The sequence below is a fragment of the Corapipo altera genome, unplaced genomic scaffold (genome assembly GCF_003945725.1).
Source record: "Corapipo altera isolate COAL_440 unplaced genomic scaffold, ASM394572v1 104, whole genome shotgun sequence".
NCBI lineage: Eukaryota > Metazoa > Chordata > Aves > Passeriformes > Pipridae > Corapipo > Corapipo altera.
Genome location: NW_020884920.1, coordinates 1,104,106 through 1,125,586, shown reverse-complemented (window position 1 = coordinate 1,125,586; position 21,481 = coordinate 1,104,106). Strand labels below are relative to the sequence as shown.

Genomic DNA, 21,481 nt, shown 5'->3' with positions numbered 1-21,481 from the left:
ATATTAGGACTCCATGCCTGAAAAATAGTTCTTTCCACCGATATCTAATAAATATACGTTTGAAGCTCAAGTTGATCTAATGGGAATTCATGCTCAACTGTGCGTGTGATGTTTGGATATAAACAACATTTTCACATTGTGCAATATCACCCTACTGCTATTGTGTCTTTTCTCAGCCTTAGTTATGTATCTTTAAGGTATTACCCTCTCGGGGCAGATTAGATAACTTAAAATGCCTACACTAAAATCCTCTGTCTTTAAATTGGGCTAAGATGTCAAAGATTAGCTATGTGTTGCCCAGTTAAATTACTTTGACTGAGCTAACTTGCAAAGAAATTGCATCTTTTATTCCAAGATAGGCCAAAAGGTTTTCCACCACACATTGTTGGTGAGGTTAAAATGACCAAACAAATGACAGACCCAGAACCTGCTCACCTAGAAATCCTCTGAGTGACCTTGGCAAGAAGTTCAAAGGAGAGTACAAAAGAAAAATGCATCCTACACAAAAGTCCAACACAAAGTCCCTTTCTGCTCAACTCCAAACGTGTTGAATGCTCCCCCAGCATTTTAGCTTTTACTTTGCCCTTGGCTGCTTCAAAACAAGGGAGCGAATCTCAGCCCATTTGAATCATAACAGCTGCGGTGACTTCAATAGAGTGATGAGCATTTATTCCAGCAGGAAGTCTTACCCAGAATCTTTCCTAACTCTAAGATCCCTCTTACTGCTAAACAAGATATTCCATGCCACATTATGCTAATGCAGTGGCATGTTTTCAGCCAGCACAATTCAGTAATTTGTCAACAGCACCACAGTGACAGCGGTGACCACAATCCCCTAACTCAGCCTCCTAGTGCATCTAGTAATTGTCACTGCATTTTGAAATCTTCCATAGATACTTCTCCTTAGTAGCCATAGAATTAACAGATGTGTTAAAATCTATGAATAAGAATTGTATTCTCAAAAAGGTAAAATATTAGCTGTCTAGGGACAGCTTAATCTATGGAAGGCTCACTGCAGTGTGAGTAGTCTTGAGTCATAAAGTGTTTTTAAATAAGAAAAGGCTAGATGGGGCAAGAAGACATATTTGCTCTATGTCTTTATATTCTTTTTATTAAAGATCTAAAAAAACCCTAACTTCAAAACAAACAAGCATTTGTATAAAGCTACATGTCATACTACTGCAATGGAGGATTAAGCAAAGTAGTATTTTTAAAACCCAAAAAGTAAAGGTTTTATTTAGGGGTAGAAGCCCTCTGTCCAACAGAAAGGAACATCCTTGGGCTTCAAATCACCTCCATAACCCAATTCCATGCTTCCCAGCCAGTCCACACTTAAACTCTCAAGTCTCTACCATTCCCTGCCCAGTAATAGCTCCTCTCCTTGTTTTGGGCAAAGGCAGATTAAGCAGAAGGACAAGAGTTGAGAGAAAACACGTCTCTGCAGCAAACACAGCCCGTGGACATCAGCTTCTCTCAGCACTGGGTGGCAATTATTCCTGTGTAATAGGCAGTCACCCCCTGACCCTCTCCTTCAGCCTGCAACACTTCCACTGTCAAGTGTTAATCCCTTTGTTAGCTACTCAGCTGCACATTCATTTAGGAGGGCTAATGACTTACACTGTTCCCTCTCTGCATGATTTCCACGGACGTGTAATTAGAGGTGAATGGAATCTTCAGAGGTGCAGCAACCACGAGAGCCAGCGGCAAAGTCAAAGTATTTGTCTGATTTTGCAATCGGCTGTTTCAGTGAATGAAACCATGTGGTCAGCTGCACACAGAGGAAAAGAAAGCAGAAAAGGAGAAGCAAAAACATAAAAATAAAAAATCAGCCTTTAAAAATAAATTGAAAAGTGGGTTGCCTGGCACTCACAAAGCTCCGAGATGAAAAGGAACGCGTTTAAAAATATTTTTGGCCAGGGTGCCAGAGAGCACGATGGAAGATAAATGCCAGTAAGGAATTTGTTCTTCTCATACAGAGTGAAAAAGTATCTAAAGGTGAAAAGCTTTGTTTTAAAGCGCTTGAGATGCTTAATCATTAGCAGAATAAGTGCGAGGGCTGGAAAGCTATAGAAAAATATATGAAGGTGAACTGAAGAACTTTTTGTGTGCCACAGCACTGGCCTGAAGATTTGAGTATTCTTTTATGTGAGCCATCCACACCTGGAACACCTCAGGAAACATCCTGCAGCCCTTACACCAGGTCAGTAGGGCCTTTTGAAGTCCGAGAGATTTTTCCATATGCATTAATGTCACTGGACGAAATAGAAAAGTGTTATAGGGAGCCACAGTCTTGAAAAAAAAACCCTCTCAGCTCTGATTTCTGTGCATGGACAAACCTCAGAGGAGGTCCCATTTTTCCCACCACTCCCCTTCCACCACACAGGTTTTTGTGGATGATCCCAGCAAGGAAGAATGGCTGTCAGCTGACCATTTATGTTGCTTTTGGTACTGAGACATTGTCACAAGGTCTGACAGTGCTGGCTGAAACCACAGCAAAGCAGGGAGGTGTTACAAGGGGCTCGACACTCCCTGTCAGCCCAGAAGCACAGATTTAAGCCACCACATGGTACCTGCCCACTGCCTCCACATGTGGTGCTTTGTGCTAATTTCTTACTCCTCCTGTGGCTGCAGATTGTCTTCTGCTTCCCATTATTTCTTACCAAGTTTGGGGTTTTTTTATATTAATACGGTTTTTTTAACTCCTTCTAAGATTTTAGGCCTCCTCATCACTGGTTTCTCTGTATGCTGTGTGGCCACCCCTGTTACTGAGGCTGCTGCACCATCTCCCTGCCACTGACCATTTGTCCATTTTGGAGCACAGAGTCTCCCTTCTCCATATAGATTACACAAAGTACATTCTTGGATGATACAGTGTTTGCATTAAATAACACCTACTCCTATTCTCTCAGTCACACAATAGCCAAAGTGATATTTTTATGAATTGAAGTAATACACCTTCACTAGTGCTTTGAATTCAGGAATGTAATTTCATTAAAAATGAAAAAACAGAGTAATAATTAATAATTGTTTTAATTCAGTCTGGGCTTATGAGCTAATATCTCTCACACAGTTGTCTAATATGATTATAAACATAATTTCATGCTTAATGAAATATAAATGAAGCAATTGAATGGCATGCTCCAAAAACATCTCCCTATCAATCAGTTGTCCTCCAACCCTCCCATCTTTCCTGTATGCTTTAGTTAGCTATTTTATTTGAAATGTGGCTTGTGTTTTGGAAAGGTTTGATTTGAGGACTGCAAGCAGCAGAAAGTCCATCATGTCCCTAAGGAAGTCAGCCTGATGGTGAGTTGCCATCACAATTTAAACTGTGTGTGTCATTACTGGTATGAGGCCATTTTATTTTCTGAGATACATATTCAGAAAACTGACTGTTGAGTGAGCACAGTACAGCCTGTCCTACACCCCTGCAGCAGCCAAGAACACACATCCATGAATGTCTCTGCTTTCATTGCAGCCAATTTCCCACCACAGCAACAGAGACAGAATGATTTGCTGTTGGCACAGCAAAAGATGACTGTGGGCAGCTGATGAGGATATTTGATTTTTTGAGTGATTTGGGATCTGCTGGTAATCAAACATATAAGCGTACTCTTCTGGCTATCTTTTAATTTATCATCTTCATCACTGATATCACTATTCACTTTTTGAATTATATCAGTAATTTCTCTCCCATTTTAACCAGCTGGCTCTCAATGCCCAGTGTTGCCATTGTGAAAAACTTTGTGTACAGTTGCATGGCTTGCAGTTACAAATAGGTAAAACTGTATAATATTTGCTCACTAATTTCTTGTGTTTGTATTCCAAGTGCCTCGGTGATGCCCATCCTCACTGTGTGCCTACAGGGCGGGAGGGAGGAAGAAAATTCATCCCTTTGGATCAGAAGTGTAATGATCCTGACATGAGGACAGGGGTGAGGGCAAAATCCACCCAACTAACTCCAAACTGAGTAATGCTTGCTGTGGTATGGGTCTGTGCAGTAAGTATATGTTTTATCTTGCTGAAGCCTGAATATAATTGAATTGGATTTTGTTGGAAAATTAGCCCAGACATGCTGAAAGCTTCACACAACTCGAAACCAGGCAGTTTTCCTTGGTACAGGTTTAATTATGAATGGTTCACTCAGCCCTGGTAATGACTCATATTCACTAACTGGCCTGTATATGAGATGTGACAAAAGTGCAGTTCAGATACACAAAGTATAATTATTTAATGATGAAGTAAAGTTGATTAGGAAGCCTTTAAGCTATTACACTCTTAGTAGGGTATTTTGCAGTCACTGAATAAATGAACATAATTTAATTCTTAAAAGCTGTATAGCTCCTGCTGCGTTTGAAAATGATATGTAGCTAACACGATAGGTTTTCCCATTATAGAATTCTATATGCTACAACAAACAGCATACAGAATGCAATGCAATGCCACTAAGAATAAGGAAAACTATTCTTAGTGACTATCCAAGCTAAAAATGATAGAACTCACATATCCAGTAACAATCATGAACCTGACAAATCAAGCTTGTAAGCCTGTGGTGTGATCTGAAAACCTAACAAGCTTCCAAGAGGAAACTCCATTTTAAAAATACATTCTTTCTTTCTGGATTCTTTTTGATGGGATGTGCAAGACTGAACAGCATGAGAGTGGCTGTGCCACTGAAGGGATATATTTATACATTATGGAGCTGTGTTCCAATTATGAAATTGATCCATGGATAAAAATCCCTTAAGGGTGGCTATTAATGAGATTGTCTGCTCTGAGTGCATCCAGTAATAAGATTAGGTATGCATTTATCCTGAGCAGAGATAAACCAATGACAAGTTTGTGCCAAGATAAGACAGTTTTGAAAGGCAATTAAACACAGGACATAATGTGTGTGCATATGGCTGTGGGAGGTTGTAGAATGGAGAGTTGGTTTTCATCTGCAGAAGTGCTTCTGAGTGTAACAGGTAGGGAGAAACAGGCTTTTCGCAGTAGTGAGATTAAACTTGATCTTAAAAATCAAAATATTTGAATTTTGAATTTACAAATCAGTTTTATAAAATGTGCAGCCTGGCCTTTTTTGGCTTTTTCTCCACTTACGAAAGGCTTGAAAACACCCTTGACAAATATCAGCTGCTCAGTGAGACAAGACTCAATCACCACACTCGGACTTACCTTGGAGTTCAGAGAATACAGCACCTTAACAGCACCCAGACTGCTGCATAGCCTCTCACGCTGCCTAACTCAGGCAAACCAGACATGGTGATGCCTCAGTGATGCTCTGAGACAAATGATCTCTAGTATTTCCTACCGGATTTGCAGCAGAAATACCTGTTCCGTTGCTGTGGCATAGCAGGATGGAAAAAACTTGCACCAGGGATTCATCGAGGCAGTTTGGGCAGTGCTGAGGAGCTCAGCAGAGCTCAGCACCAGCAGGAATGCACATAAAGCCAATGGCTCTCAGCACATCACAGCCAGATGTTTCCATCCCCATCTTATGGCCATTGGAACTGCTTGATTACGCATCACCTTCCCTCAGGACAACTGAAATGTCTCCGAAAATTTTCCCTTATTTTTACGGCACTGAGAAAAGATTCTGCTTCTCACGCTGTTATTGCTGCTGCTGCTCAAGACATTGTTGGGCTGCAGCACCTCCAATAACTGCTGTACACAGGGTGCAGAGAGGCCAGAATCCCTCTGGAAGCAGAAACCTCTCTTGAACGTGAAAAACTCGAGCTCAAATTGAATTTTGAATTACTGGGTTTATTAAACAGACCTTAGAGTCCTGCTTGTGCTTACTATCCTTCATATATCTAAACCAAAGCCAACTGCTCAGTGCCTTTGTCTGCACAGCTGAAACCCCTGGGTATCAGTCTGGACTTTACCAGGCATCAGGTAAAAGTGTGAGGGGGGAGGAAAACTACAACCCAATTTCTGGAGTAGTCTCTGGGGAGATAATGGACAATAACTGGAGTATAAAGGGTACGAACGAAGGCGTGATTTGTGCTGCCTTGGTTTTTTGCATGACCAGTTCAAGGTCACTCTGCCAGCACAAATGAGAGCAGCCTGGAGGCTTCTGTGAACCACATCCATTGGCAAAGCCATTAAACAGGAAGGCAGGAAGAGAGAGGGGAGCACTTCCAATAATCAGCATGAGCACCTGTACCAGGACAGTCTGGAAGAATTCTTAAAAACAAGAACCACAATAACTTGTTACAACAGAGCATCTTCAAAAATCCTATGCTCTGGAAATATTGGCATTTCAATGGTTTGTGAATGCAAAGGAAATTCCCTTCAACATTTTTTTAAAATACAAAAGCCTCCTGTTCAACTGTCAAATACCCATTCTTCCTAAACTAAATTACTTAAGAAATTTGGGTGTCTGACACTTCAACTAAATGTATTTGAAAAGAAAAACCGTATTTCTACTATGTATTCACAGACACTGAAGGGATGGTTGTAAGCTTTTTAAAACCTCCACTAAATGAGTGTTTCTATTAAGTGGTGACTCTATAGAGTATATGCAGAAAATGTGTGTGACTGGGGAGTTCTTGAACATAGCTGTGTACTTCAACGAGCCTTCTGTTAAGAAGTTGCAAAAAACGTATATGTGTATTATTATACTTAGCGTTTTCCTCCCTGAGGAGTTGATTTACGGGTAATTATTTGCTTAACTTATTCAAAGTGGCACAGAATCAAGTTCTTATCTGCTGCAGAAAGCTGTTTTTCCCCCACCCCTCCCAGGTAAAACACCAGGACCCTTTCACACCCATCCTCCTTTGACAAGGTCAAGCACATCCACCCTATTATACTTCTCACTCAAAAATAATTCATAGGCCTGCCTTTCTGTTAAAAAAGTATTAAAATTACTAAGAAATTCAGAAATTTAGTAAGAAATATTGGATTTAGCAGCTCCTCCCATTAGACTCTCTGTTCCCTGCCAGGACAGCTGATTCTTCCAAAGCCTGTCCTTTATGTCACACATGGTCACACAGTGCTGAGCAGTGACACTAATTCTCCTAACAGATAATTTGAATCATCAACTTTGTTTTGCCTCTTGGGGTCCCTCCTTCAGAATTTTAACAAATCAGCTCTCTTCTAAATTAGCATCAAAGATTTATGAGATCTCCAAGCTCTTTCGGAAAACTCTGCTAATTTTCCTCTTCTGTCCTTCCTTCACTGCCCTGTCCTGTAATCAGGATCCCAAAGTGTACTTTCTGATGAGGATTAAGCCATGACCCATGCATGATTGCAGGAAATAAGCCTTTAAAATATGCCTAAGTGCTCTGCTTGTTTGAAGTTACTGATCCTTAAAATAGATGTCTGTAAAAATGTGTAATTTCAAATGTTTCTGCAGATATTGTTCCAGTGTGTGTAACAAGGAGACACATCAAGCCAAGTTACATCAGTTATGCTCCATTATATAATGAACTGAAACAAAGGAATCAAAATACACAGTAATACTTCAAATGAAAATTCAACTCTTGTACAGATTCTTTCCCCAGTTGCCACTTACAAGCTACAGAATATTCTGCTTGATTTTGGGGGTTTGCTTTAACCATTCACCCTGTTTATGCTCTCAATATCATTCACAACTTGAAAGTCCCGAGGGTCTGGTGTTCATCCAACTCACCTCCTATGGACAATTTCTTCCTTTCAGACCCACCTTATTTTCCTGCTCTCCATCCTTTCTTGTTCCCTTCCTGCCTTTTCCAGAGAAGACGATCATGAGTGGGGTTTGTGGGCTGGTCCACCACAGACTGATATAATGGAAATGAAGAAATGCCATTATTTTTTTGTCCAGCACTTTCTGCATCATTCCTAGCACTGTTCCCTTGGTCGATCACACCTAAACTTCAAATGGCTTTTGCAGGAACTATATGCAATAACTCAGAGATCTGGTTTTTAAATAAGTTTTTATAACAAAGCTGTGTGGACTAAGAAATCAGCCAAATCAGCACAGGAACATGGGGCAAAGAGTTTTTTCTTTCTCTCTTGTGGCTCAGTGCACAAAGCAGCCCTGGGAAGCTCCAGAAATCGAGGAGAATAGAGCAAGGCCAGGACTTCTCCAGTAAACCCTGTTTCCCCTTTTTTGTGACCTTTCTGCTCAGATAAGGAGCAAAAACAAACAAAGAATAGATTTTTCTTTTTTTCTTTTTTTTTTTTTGCTTTTTCTTTTTCAAGGACCTTTTTTCCCTATTGGAACATTAGGTATCAAGTGTCTCCATTGGAAACTCAGTGTAAGAAGATGCTTTAGAAATCCTAAGGTACTGTCTGGCATTTTTAGATCCCTGCCACTCACTAAGCTTACCAGCAAAGCTCTTTAAGGTATTGAGTATATTGATAGAAGTAGAATAATATTGCTCCCTCCTCATTAGTCTCTCAAGGTACTTAGAACATAATTTTGGCCTATTTAATGTTACTTTAATCTTAACCAAGTCAAGATAAGGTCAGATATTTCACCTTTACTGAAGTTCTCAGCCCTCTCATGCCTGTGTGCATAGAAACCTGTGAGAAAAACATTTCAGTCATTTCCACAGCAATGATCAAAGAAAATCACAAATGCAATGGACTTCAAAGAAAAGGGCAATGGCCCAGACCTAGCTCTGAGGCAGTGTGCACAAAATTGGTGAGATCTGAGCTAAATTGCTTGAAAACAACTTCCAGTTTGCAGCGCTGGCTATTTAAGGGAGCACAGACTCAAGGTCTGTGGGTATCTGCTGCTCACCAGAGATGGCAGAGACCTGCTGCAAAAGCCAGGAAAGCTTCAGCAAGGGGGAATTTTAAACAGCCTGGTTGCTGCAAAGCTTTGAATTCTCAGGTCTGGGAAATGAGAGTCAAAGGAAGAAACAAACAAACAAACGAAATTAAAAATAATAATAATAATAATAATAATAATAATAAAACCCCCCCCACAATCCAAAGAAGAGAAACAGAGAAAAGGAGATACCATTTAGTGCAGTGCCTATCCTGCTAGGATGAATGGAAAACCATGGAACTGCTATCACATCTGGGGCTTACTCTGTGCCTGTAAAATCCTCTCCTCACCTTCACTAAGAACATTTATATTTCCACCAGTGCTACAGTGGGAGGGAATATGGGCACTAACTGCTCTACAGGGTTCTGGGAAGGCGGTCTATGCTTCCCTTCCCTTCCTCAAGCTCTGCCAAGTTCAGAGCTAGTAGGCATACCACTCCTCAAATGGGAGAGGAATGGGGCTCAGCTGTAGATTGCCTTGTATTTGACATTGTCTACCAAAGGGGGGGTGGTTGCAGCCTTGAAAAGTTGCAGCTACAATCTGCTGTGGGCCAACACCCCCCTCCCCCCCCAGCAGCAATTCCAATGCTGTAAGCTGTTTATTTGCCAGGGTATGCTATTTAAATCCATCTTACTAATGTGCATCACTGACAGCCAAAGGCAATTTTCTGTAGGAGCTTGGGGAAGAGAGGAGATGGGAGAAAAGGATGCATTGCCCCCCCACCCTGAGCCAGCACTGGAAGCCAGGAGGTGAAAACTCAAGGGTTTCATTTAACAGAGTTAAAGCCTCCACTTCTGCACATTGTGGTGCCTGCACATAATCATGGAGAAATATATCTTGGTTAAATTTTTGATGAGCTTTTGGCTGCTCTAAATAATTAACTAGGACCTCTCTCATTCGAACACGGGTGCAACTTTTCATGTTTCAAATGCTTCCTGCCTTAATCACAAGGGAATCACTGGAGTTATTCAGGTCACTTGATATATTTATTTATTTTTAACGTCACTAGTAAAAAAAAAAATTTGAACTTTCAAGCAGGAAAGGGAGGAAGCAGTTTCCTTTTGATCTGATTCCAGGTAAATCCCCAGGAGAAGTGTGTGTCTAGTTTCCAGGAGCTGAATAATAGAGATTGATAGGTTAATCAGTTCCAATACAACTTACAGAGTAACAGTGTGCACTCATATCCGAAGTTTTGACATTCCCCAAGTCCAGGATGTTTCAAAGATGTTAGTGCAGGATATCACAGCATAGTTTTTGAAAGACAGATACATTAATAAGGATGCTTCTGTATCCCCTCATGTAAACCATAGGAGGCTGATCCTGCTTTTGACAGGGTGATTGTATGACAGTCTAACTACTGAAGTTAGTCCTGCTCCACCACCATGTAACAGCATAGAAAATGAGGGCTTAAAACCACACCTTCTCTTCCTTCATTAAGTGTCACAAGGAGCTTGGATGTTGTTTTATGCGGAAACCAGACTATCTTGTGAGTATATAAAGTGGCATTAACTGTATTAAATATTGGATTCAGTCCCTTAATGAGGGACTTTGATCTCCTATCATAAGACTCAGATGTGAAAATTGGACTCTGAAAGCAGATTAGTGAAAAAGCTCCTTCCTAACTACTCCATTCTGTTGCTTCCAGTAAGCCACAGACTGTGCCTGAACTCATGTAAAAAGCCTGCAATATGGAATAAGGAGTGTCTACTCTGCTAGTGTAGCTTTCTGCAAAGAGTAAGATGTAGGTGAGGTAGTGAAAATTTGACTTCAACCCATAATTCAATATCCCATCCACTCACAAAAATGGGACTGCCCACACCACTCTGTCTCATGGGAAAACAAACTTATCTAAAATTGCAGAGGGCTTCAAAATATTACAGACACAGGAACAGGTTGCACTCTCAGCTGAATTTGTAACAAAGGTTTACCCAGGGCTTTCAAACTTATCAATAAATTCAGGATTAATGATCTGAGGTTGTGCCATTTTGTAACTCATTACTTTAGGAACAAAGCTAGTGAGCTGGTTTAGTCTTATATGACTTTCTTTCTATGGATAGTCACTGCAAAAATCTGAGCCAATATTTCCTGATTACTGTTTAGAAGTTATTGTAACGGAATTTCTACATATTCTGCTTTCACTAATTTGTCCCCTTTTGCAATGAAAACTGTCATAACTGCTCGATTTAAAATGCAGACTGCCTAAGAAAGAGCCTCCTGAGAAGTGACAGGCCTGGAGAAGTATAATGTGCGCAGGAGAGCACTTTAAATTGAAGGCAGGTGCTCCCATGTTTCTGCAATGAGACTGGCAGAGCTACATGCTATTAAAACTGGAGACTTACTAGATTTTCTTCAAAAAATGTCCTTTGGTGCTAGCCATGTCTTCAACTAGTTTCTCTGAACTGCATGAGTAGCTGTAGGTCAAAATTTATTCATTTATTTTTCGTTTGATGGTATTGTTGCCAATGCTTATATTTGGCCATAGGTACCGAAAGCATCAATCATGATCAAGATCAAGAGCAATACAACTGGGTATAAACTGCTGCTCAAAAGTTACATTTCTTTAGTCCAGCTGGGCATCCAACCATTAAAATCTAACTCTGAAGAATCATCTCAAAAAAGAGACATTGTAAGACTTTTCTTCTTTCATGAGAGCATTGCACAGACACACTGTATTTGTGAGCCATTCATATGACATGCTGCCACAGAAGCAGAGGGGTCTGCCAACTGCAAAGTGAGCCAAAGAGCTGCTTTTCTTCTCCAGCAATTGCTATTGATCCCAGATGTGTCCAGCTCAGTCAGGTGGCCACACATCCACCAGCCTCCCAGCACTAAGGACATGAGTTTGGCCTCAGGCCTACACATTTGCTTTTCATCGTTGTGTCAGGCCCGTGTGACCTTGGCAGGTCACAAAGGGCATCTGAGACTCCTCCAAGGTTTCCATCTTCCTCATCAAGATGCACGAAATATATCTGGAAATCTGGCCTTCAACCTGCCTGTGCCACAATTCTTGTTCCTCTTCTCTTTGCCTCTTTTCTGTCTGGTCTGGTGTAAATGCAATCTCTCCACAGCAGCTGCTCTCTCTCGAGCTATGTGCTCATGGCAGGAGAGGACCCACTGTTATTTATGAGTCCCTGTACTATGAATAAGAAAAACTAAGTCTCCCACTATCTCAGCATCTGCTTTATCTCGGGCAGGCTGGAGGATCACTGGGCTGAGGCCAACACTAAGAGGTTCAACAAGGCCAAGTGCCAGGTCCTGCACTTGGATCACAACAACCCCATGCAGCACTACAGGCTGAGAGAAGAGTGTCTGGAAAGTGGCCCAGTGGAAAAGGACCTGGGGGTGCTGGTCAACAGTGACTGAACATGAGCCAGGGTGTGCCCAGGAGGCCAAGAAGGCCAATGGTACCTGGCCTGTATCAGAAACAGAACGACCAGCAGGACCAGGGCAGTGATTGTGCCCCTGTACTTGGCACTGGTGAGGCCACACCTCAAATCCCATGTTCACTTTTGGGCACCTCACAACAGGAAAGGCATTGAAGGGCTGGAGCTGGTCCAGAGAAGGGCAACAGAGTTGGGGAAGGGTCTGGAGCACAAGTCTGATGAGAAGCAGCTGAGGGAGCTGAGGGGGCTCAGCCTAGAGAAAAGGAGGCTCAGGGGGAACTTCTTTCTCTCTACAATTGCCTGAAAGGAGGTTGTAGCCAGGAGAGCTTTGGCCTCTTCTCCCAAGTAACAAGCAATTGGATGAGAGGAAATGGCCTCAAGTTGCACCAAGGGAGGTTTAGATTGGATATTAGGAAAATTTCTTCACCAAAATGGTTGCCAAGCACTAGAACAAGCTGCACAGGGAAGTGGTCAAGTCACCGTTCCTGGAGGGCTTGAAAGACCCATCAGTGGTGGAGTCACCATTCCTGAAAGACCTATAGAAGTGTCATCTGGGGACATGGTTTAGTGGTGGCCTTGGTGGTGCTGGGTTAATGGTGGGACTCAATATTCCTAAGGGTCTTTTCCAATTTAAATGATTCTATGATCTCATTCAGTCTTTTTCCAGCTTAATTTTTATATATCTACAATACTTAGGTCATCTACTATTTCTGTGGGCTAATGCACTGTCATACTTTCTATTTCAATAACCCTTGAGTGTGATTTATTAAAATGACAGACCACACTACAGTTTGCAAGGCAGGCCTAATTCATTCCCACTTTTTAATACAGTTCCTCACATCATTTCCAGCATTCAAGAGAATAAGTATTTATTTTAATCACCATGTGCTGCATACGTAATTTTTTTCCTAGGTGAAATTTCCTTTTAATGGAGGCTGGGTCATGAGAGAGCAATTACATAAGTTATGTGCATGTTACAGAATAATTTAAAATCAGCTTTCAGGTCAATCTTTTTTAATTATCTATTTTATCAACTGTTTTTGACTAGCAATTTAAATAATTGTGTTTGCCTAATACCTGGAAGTGTAATTGCTTTTCGATGGCCTTTATTCTGATCCCAGTGTCAGTGCACACTGCGCATGTTCGTATCTGTCTGCACAGTGACAGATTTGTGGTGACAGCTTGTATAACTTATTTATAAAATGACAAATTATTTTAGAATTTCTTTAAGTTCACAGGCTGCAAATATGGAGAAACACCTGCTTGCTGCAGAAAGCTGAAGAGGATCTGCTAAGTCAAAAGGAAACTACATCAATTGGTGAAGACCACAAGGCCAACAAAACCCTGTGGGCCATCCTTATGCTGGTCCAGGTTGCAGGGAGGGCTCCGTGGATGTGATTTTTTAGCTACAAAGTACCTATTGCTGAAGCCAGACATCACCAGGAAGATTCCCAAAGATTTCAGGGCATGGAAGCCTCACCTGGAGTCCAGGGGTAGCAACAGCCTCCTTTCAGGGGTGGTTCAGAGCAGGAGCGAAGTGGAAGTGCTTTGAGTGGCATCTGGCCAACCTCCTTGGCAGAGCCCAGCTGGAGCCCAGCAGCTCCCTGTGCCCAAAGTACCCGTCTGCTTTCCCATGTCATTCTCTGTCCTGCAAGGAAAATACCTCTCTGTCTTCCACTTAGTGCTTGCTTGAGCAAAGACTGCAGCAAGTGGCCCAGTGCTGTTTGGATCCCAACACCAAATGCGGCGAGGCTGTCCCTGTAATTGCAGCAGGATTGTCACTCTGAAGTCACTTTGTTAACATAGGAGGATTAGCTCATCAGCAGGTGGTATCACTGGTAATGGAGTCTGAAATGCCTAGCTGATGTGCTATAGAAAGAGTTACAAGAGCCTATGACAGAAATTAGTCCTCATTCCCAGCAGTAGGAGCAGGAATAAACAAGTGAATTGCCTTGCAGGAGCTATAAGTGGGCAGAGCAATACTACAGCCACAGATTGCACTGCACAACCAGGTAACAGGTACAGAGCACACACAGCCTGCTGTGCATCCCAACAGCACAACAATAGCAGTGCTCAGTGGATGTGAATTGGAAGAACAGGCAATGAAAATAACCCACTACACCCCAGCTGATGGGGGGTTCTGCATCTGAAAATATTATCACATGTGCCTGAATGAAGCCTACCTAGACACATCCTTCTAATAAGTAGATAAACCATTATGCACCTCTCTCAGAAAGCCACTCTCTCAGTCCCTTTCATACATTATAAAGATACTTATCAGCATCACTCAGAAAAGAGACATTGGTTTAAATTTAGCATCCTGAAATCCTACTCAAAGAAACATCCATTTATCAGCTACTTAATGGCAGCTTCTTTTCTAATCTGACATTTGGTTTCATATTGTCTAGCTCAATTCTTGGTTTCATTAAGCAGCCCTGTGTAAGTTAGGATTTTTGGCCCATAATGTTCTAAGCTGTATTCAGGCCACCAGTGAACATCAGTGTTTAAGCTCTGTGCCAGCTCTGATGGCTGTTGTGTACTGGTCAGCCTGCTGGGTACAGCCTGCTGGGTATGTGGCAAATGCCCACTTTGGTGCTAGGCCAAGTCTGGCCTGGACCTGAATGTTTAAAGCTTCAACACTCATAATAAAGCAATATAGCAGCATATCAATTACTGGGAAATTAGCTGCAGAATTGCTGCTGGATGCAAATGGACATAGCATTGCCATTTATTTTCCTACCGAGAAAGACTTAATTTTGTTTTTGAAAGTGACCAAGATATTGGCATAGCGCTTTGTGTTTTTCAAATTGTCTCTATTTGAAAAATGAACTATCCCTCAAGGTAAATTAAATGAACCTTTTTCTTTGTTCTTTCAATCCTTCTGCTGGAAGCCTGGTGCTGTTCAGCTGGAACTGCGTGTAAGCCAGAGATAGACAGGTTGCTCCTTTGAGCATTGATTTCCCAAGAAGCATATAGACAAAAAAAACCCTAGCAGGAATAAAACAATACAATTCAGCCTATCTGCATTGTCAGAAGAAATGCCAGAATTTACTGTGCACATGAAGGAACATGACTTGGTCAGACCATGTGAGGATGCACTCAGTGTCACAATTTCAGGAAAAAGAAAAGAGAAGGGGATAAGTGAACTTGCAGAAAGGATACTAGCAGGGAGACCCAAACCCTAGAGATCACCCCCACATCTGGTATCATGCCCTTAGAAAGTTTCTACCTCCATTTAGACCCACTCATCCTGCTTGCAGCACCAATGTCATTGAACATTGTAGTGTTTCTGAGTATCTTGTTCCTATTAGACTTCTATGAAAATACTATGGAGTGTTTCTCCAACACAAACCCTTCCTCCTGGCTTTATCTGTCTCAGTGAGAAAGAGTGCAAAGCACACATGGTACATGCAGCTTCCTCCCAGCCCAGAACCAGAACTGCTCACTGGACTCACCTTCACACACCTTGAACAGAAGAGCTGCTGCCATCACTTCTGCTCTGGAGACACTCACCTTGTCCTCCATGAGGTTTTATATTCTGTCTCTTTGGTAATGTTTTCTACCTACAAATGCATTTTCTGCTTGTTCCCATTGGCATCTTGTTTATCTATGAGTGTGAACACACGTCTGTGCAAGCATTTGTGCTTTTTCCATATATTTATATATGTGACTGTATGTTTGTATTTCACTTGTAATTGTTTCCTTCTGGCTGCACCGAAAAGCTGTAAATATTCCAATTTCTTCTGACACATACAAGCAGTTATGATTACAACCGTGCAAGCTTGGTGATAACAGCTGACACATCCACTTCTGATCACAACTTCTGTGGGCAGCCTGCCTCTCAGTCTGTATTTGGTAAGGAAAAATTAGAGTTCTTCACAAAAGATAAAACTGTGTCAGCTTGCACTCTCATGCTGAGCTCTGAGACAGGTGAGCTTAAGGCTAGGACTGAAGTTGCACAGTGTTAAGCTGAATGTTACAAACACATTTTTAGGTGTATTAGGATCAGGGAGTTTTATGAATCTTGAAATAAGTTCCAGAATACTACCTATGTAGTAGAATGATATAATTAAAGTGAAGGCACATTGAAGAGGCATAAAAAGTATTTACTTACATCAAAAAGATTTCTTGTGTAATCATCCTCTATCTCCATATAAACAGATACTTGTAGCACATAATCCTGAAATGGTGCAAATCTGAGAAGCATCAAAGACCTCAGACTGTTTTGAAGTCCAGCTGTATTAATATTACAGTTACCAAAAGCAACATTGTGATTAGAGACAGGTCATTTGTGTACTATATATGAACGTACTACAGTGTACATGAATCCAACCCCTTTTGTTTTTAAAAAAAAAAAAAGCTAAAAAAAAAAAAAAAAAAGGCAAAAAAAAAAAGGAGAACTCAGAAGCTGATATTGGAAATTTGACACCTGAACTGGACTGAGAGGAGGTACTGTGACAGTGAAACTCCAGTGCTGAAGGAATGGATGGTTAGATTAAAAGAACAGATAATACAGACAACGGAGATTTCAAAGCCAAGGATTTCTCTAACATTAAAAGGATTTCCCCTTGCACAGACAGTTGCACTGCCAGGACTGCAGAAGGGAGGCTGTTCCCCACCTACTCTTGCATTTCAACAGTGCTTAATTTAGCTTCACTTCAGCCACTGGACCTGAAACTGTCTCAGGCACTTGAGAGGTTCTGTAAGATAAAACAGATTTTCTTATCTCTTTGCTTTAGTGTTCATTGTGTAAAATCAGGAAAATACCTGATTGAAATCATCCTTTGCTGGCAGAGAATAATCACATTTTGTGAAGTTCCCTGCACTTACTGCCCAACACAACATCAAAATGCATGACAGTGAGGTGGCTCCTCCACCAGCAATGAAATGCACACCTTGGCTGCAGGTGTCAAGGGCCTGAGGTCAGGATAAAGCACTCCAGAGGGGCCCAATTATTATAGAAAGATGTTGGACAGCTAGTTCAGGGCTGTTCCAACAGGAGGGCTGAGATGCCAGTAGGTCTGTCTCATCCCGACGTGTTTGTCTTGTGGCATCTGAAAGCATATATTGAAGCAACAGAAATCTCTGCCCATGTGCAGAGACGTGGATACAGGAGCCAGCAAGGAATGGTCCAGCCAGGAGCAGCAAATGAACAGAGCCAGCAAGGTGTCATGAGCTGGTTTTGCCCACAGAGCTCCTATATTTTAAAATCACTTGCCCTCAAAGCTTATGGGGAAATGGAGCCCCAGTTTCCAGAACTGTTTGCTGGGGTCAAACTCCTGGGTTTAGTTCCAGCAGACACATCACAAGTCTGTCCTTCCTGCAGGACCTCAAGTCATGCCAAAAGCTTCCCTGTGACATGCACCAAACCTTCTGGATGAGCAACAGCCTGTCCAGGCCCAGACAGAGCCATTATGATTTATTGGGTCAATACGGCATGGGAGTTCTTTGTGCTCCTGTCCCAATCCACAGCCACTAATTGCACTCCAGTTCCAGGGGCCCTGCAGACTGAATGCAATTCCAGGGAACTATTAGAGCTCTTTCTTGGAAGGGACCATTAAAACTGCAGAGCGAGCATGCAGGTGCCACTTGTACAAACTGTGTCACAAACAGTGCAGAGGGACTTGCAGCCTCTGTAGCAAAAACAGTATGTGAGGAAGCACACAGTGAACAGCTCTTCTGAAATCTTTCCAGACCTGCTGGTTTCTGTGCAGTGCTTGAGTTAGGGCTTAAAAGTAACAGAGTACGTGGAAAAGTCCCACTGCAACACTTTTTGGTAAAATGAGTTGGTTTGAATGGAATGGAGCTGAGTAATCAACCCTGTTCTACCACTGTGCTGTTCAGAGCCATGTACTCCATCTCCACAGAATTACAACAAATAGCTACCACCCCTTTGGGATTCAATATTCAAACACAAAAAAGTCATATGAGATGAATTTTTTTTTAGCTGTATCAGAAAGCACTGGCACTGCTTAATCTTTTGCTGATTGAATTTGGTGTTTAGCTTTTAAAATGGGGACAGGCTCAAGTTCTTAAATTCCAGGAATGTAAACAGCAGGGAAGTGCTTGCAGTAGCTTTGCTGACAGCATGGGTTGGGTTTTGTTGTGATGCAGGAAGAAAAATACCCAAGTACTGGATAAAATTGTAGCTGCATCATCACAGCTTTTCAAACTTTTTGTAAGTTCATTTTTATAAATATGATAACAGGCTTATAGTATGTTTATAAACACTTGTGGCTAATTTTCACATGCTGCCTTGAGACAGATACTGGGCCACTTTTGAAGAGGTATGAAGGAGGTTAATATGGAAGAGCTACACAACAGCTGGTTGTTTCATATAAGATGCTGAAAGTGATGTTTCTTGCATAACAAATCTCCTCTAAGAAACTGAGATTGTTTTTGAGGCTCTAAATGGAAAAGGGTTAAAATCATGCAGTGTTAGCTTTGTCATGTTGGACATATTTTTTTATGCTCTCTCTGCATACCCTTACAATCCATTCTTCTCATTTTCACAGACAGCATAACCCTGAACAAGAAGTAGGCTGTAGGACCACAGTAGAGACAATATACATTATAAAAACAATTCTGTATACAGAAAAATAAAGACAAGATTAGTTTTTACTTCTGTCTTCAGTTCTTACCTGGCTGTCCTTTAATTGCTTTACAGGACATGAAGAGCCATAAAAGTTGCCACCTTTCTGAAGTTGGAGAAATGCGGAATGGGTACAACTTTGTGAAGCACAGAAGAATCTGGATTCAGCTGATGCTGTTCCCATCCCTGCTGTAGTGCTGCCATATAATGAACAGTTCAAAGGTGTCAAAATTTGTAGTATGGCAGTACATATAACTTGTAAAAAAGAGGAAAAACAGACAAAGCTGCTTCCTATCAACTGTCAGATGTGGTAGTTTTACAGACCTATTTTCTGTACAGTTTTAGCTCACAAGAACAACTTAATAATTTCTTCTGGATTTGATATCAAAACCGGGAAATCATATAAACAACCTCTCCGACTGTTTCAGAAGGAGCAAATTTCCCAGCGCTGCAGGGCTGGATACACTTCAAACAAATCATTACAGACACTGGTATTTAAAAAATCAGACACCAAGAATTTTCAGTCTTGCTCAACACCCAACAGATTCCTTTGTTTGAATCCTTAATCCCACCATTAGGCACAAATAAAATTGTGATAAAATTATGTGGGTTTGGACATTCCACCTTTTGCCTGTTTTAAATTATCTTAAATAAATCATAACTAGAGTTACTTTCTGAGAGTAACCTGACTGGATGTAGCATCTATTCCTCTGCAGGTACCACTTGCACAGGCATATTCTGTGCTACTCATTTAGAAGTTTGTCAAATATCTTTCCCTAACAATGCATTAAATATCCAAATAAAGCACCAAAACTGTCTCACTCCTCTGAGCTCTCAATATCTGAAGTTGTGCTGGCTTATTTAGGAAAAGGAAATGCTCCTTGGAGGGCAAGGGTATGGATACAGGGGATGGCATGGCTGGATGGCACCAGCCTGCAGAGGCATGGGAGGATTAAGGTATATTTTGTTATTGCTTCACCCCTAGGACATTCTCGTTGTTAGCAAGGCTAGTGGGTAACAGCTAATTGCTGATTTGGAGATATACAGATGTTTTTCCCCCTAAGGAAAGAAGGAAAGACAGGAATAGTCAGTGGCAACGGGAAGCAGAATTTACTGTGCTGAGGTTATTGCCTGAGCCCTGACTGGAACAGAAGGGAATTCCCTTGGGCAATGTCCTGCCACACTGTCTCTGTCCTGCACCCCTAGGTCAGCTTTTCACTCTGCCCCCCTCCAATATGTGTTACCAACTCAAGTAAGACACAACTCAGCAAATGGCTGTGATTGATCCACCACACTGAGGGACAAGAGGTGTCAGGAGGTGGTGGTGACACCCGGGCACAACGGTCTGAGCATCGATGGCTGGTGGCACGTGGGGCTCAGGACTGCAGAGGTGCCTCTCTAGTCTTTTAGTGAGTTCAGAGTTCAGAAGGGAGTGATCTCTCCAGCTTTCTCCCACTCACAGCACTTCGTGTGCCACAGCCCGTCACTGCTGTCACCTGCCAGGCAAAATTCATTCTCTTTCTCAAGAGCTAATCTCTTTATAGCAGCATTTACACATAAATTAATGAAAGATCAGAATATAAAGATGTTCATTTTTGATTGTTTGCCCATTTACAGGAAATTAAGTTAGAACTGTTTAGTTTTATCATCACTAGACAAAATAAGCATGACAGGATATTTTAGCCTCTGGATTATGTAGATAACACACAGAAATGTCATTTACATTTTCATTCTTTTCACAGAGCAACAAACCCATGCTTGCAAGCAAATTAATATTCGGAACTTAATTGGATTTTTATATTCTCTTTAAACAGGTAATATTGTTTTTCTTCTTTCTATTATTGTATCTGAACACTGGATTTCATTTTGAGAGTGTGCCACTGAAGGTGAGAGGCCCTCTGCTCTAAATGGTTCATTTAACACCATTAAAATCTATGTTTCTTCAACACATTTGAGGATCTAGATTGTTGAATGCCACTATTTCAGTATTGTTAAACAACAGAAAGGGTATGGAAAACTATTTTCCTGGGTGTATACATGAACATACTTCTGTGTATATGTATCTTCAAACAAACATATGTACATACATCATTTATTTGCTTGCATGTGCACAAATACACTCATACAAATGTTTATATATATATGTGCATATATATATGCATGCAAATGCAGAGAAAATGTTCCAATAATTTATCTCTGCATGCCCCTGATTTACCAACTTGACAAGCAATTTGAGGAAAAAAAACCAACAAAACATATATTTTGTTTATTTCTGAAAACCTACTATGCTATGAAAACAATTGAAATAATTAACTTTTCCCTTTTTTTTTTTAAATTTCTATTTATCATGAGCTTCACCAAGGTGGCACTGTTTGATCCTGTATTTAAACCTGATCTCTGATGGCGACCAGTAAAGTCCAGTCTCTGCAACTGCAGATTGCACAGCCCAGGTCTCCAGCTGAGGGAAGGTCTTATTAGGGCAGAATAAGAAATATCGTGGAGAGAACTTCACTAAGGTATTCACATTTTCATTGAAGAAGATACTGAGAATGGGGCTCTGGTAGGAAACAGCATTTTTAAGGGTGACCAGAGGGAAAAGTCACCTTGATGAAGTTATTCCATTCCATGTTACATGGCCACTGCTGACTCTCCATGTCAAGCAACCTGCACTTAGGAGCTCAAGACACAGTTCTGTTTTGTGGCACTGGAATGGAAGGTTTCACTCCATACAAGTAATTTGATTTCAGG

At 41.3% G+C, this 21,481-nt stretch overlaps 1 long non-coding RNA gene across 1 annotated transcript in view; it reads left to right on the top strand.

Annotated features, from left to right (window-relative positions):
- The window catches only part of LOC113953484, a 52,572-nt gene extending 33,060 nt beyond the window's left edge, over nucleotides 1–19,512 (top strand). Inside the window, exon 3 of the long non-coding RNA XR_003529890.1 lies at nucleotides 18,809–19,512. This is a non-coding gene — a long non-coding RNA (uncharacterized LOC113953484). The remainder of the gene's footprint in view (nucleotides 1–18,808) is intronic.
- The last annotated feature ends 1,969 nt before the right edge of the window (nucleotides 19,513–21,481 follow it).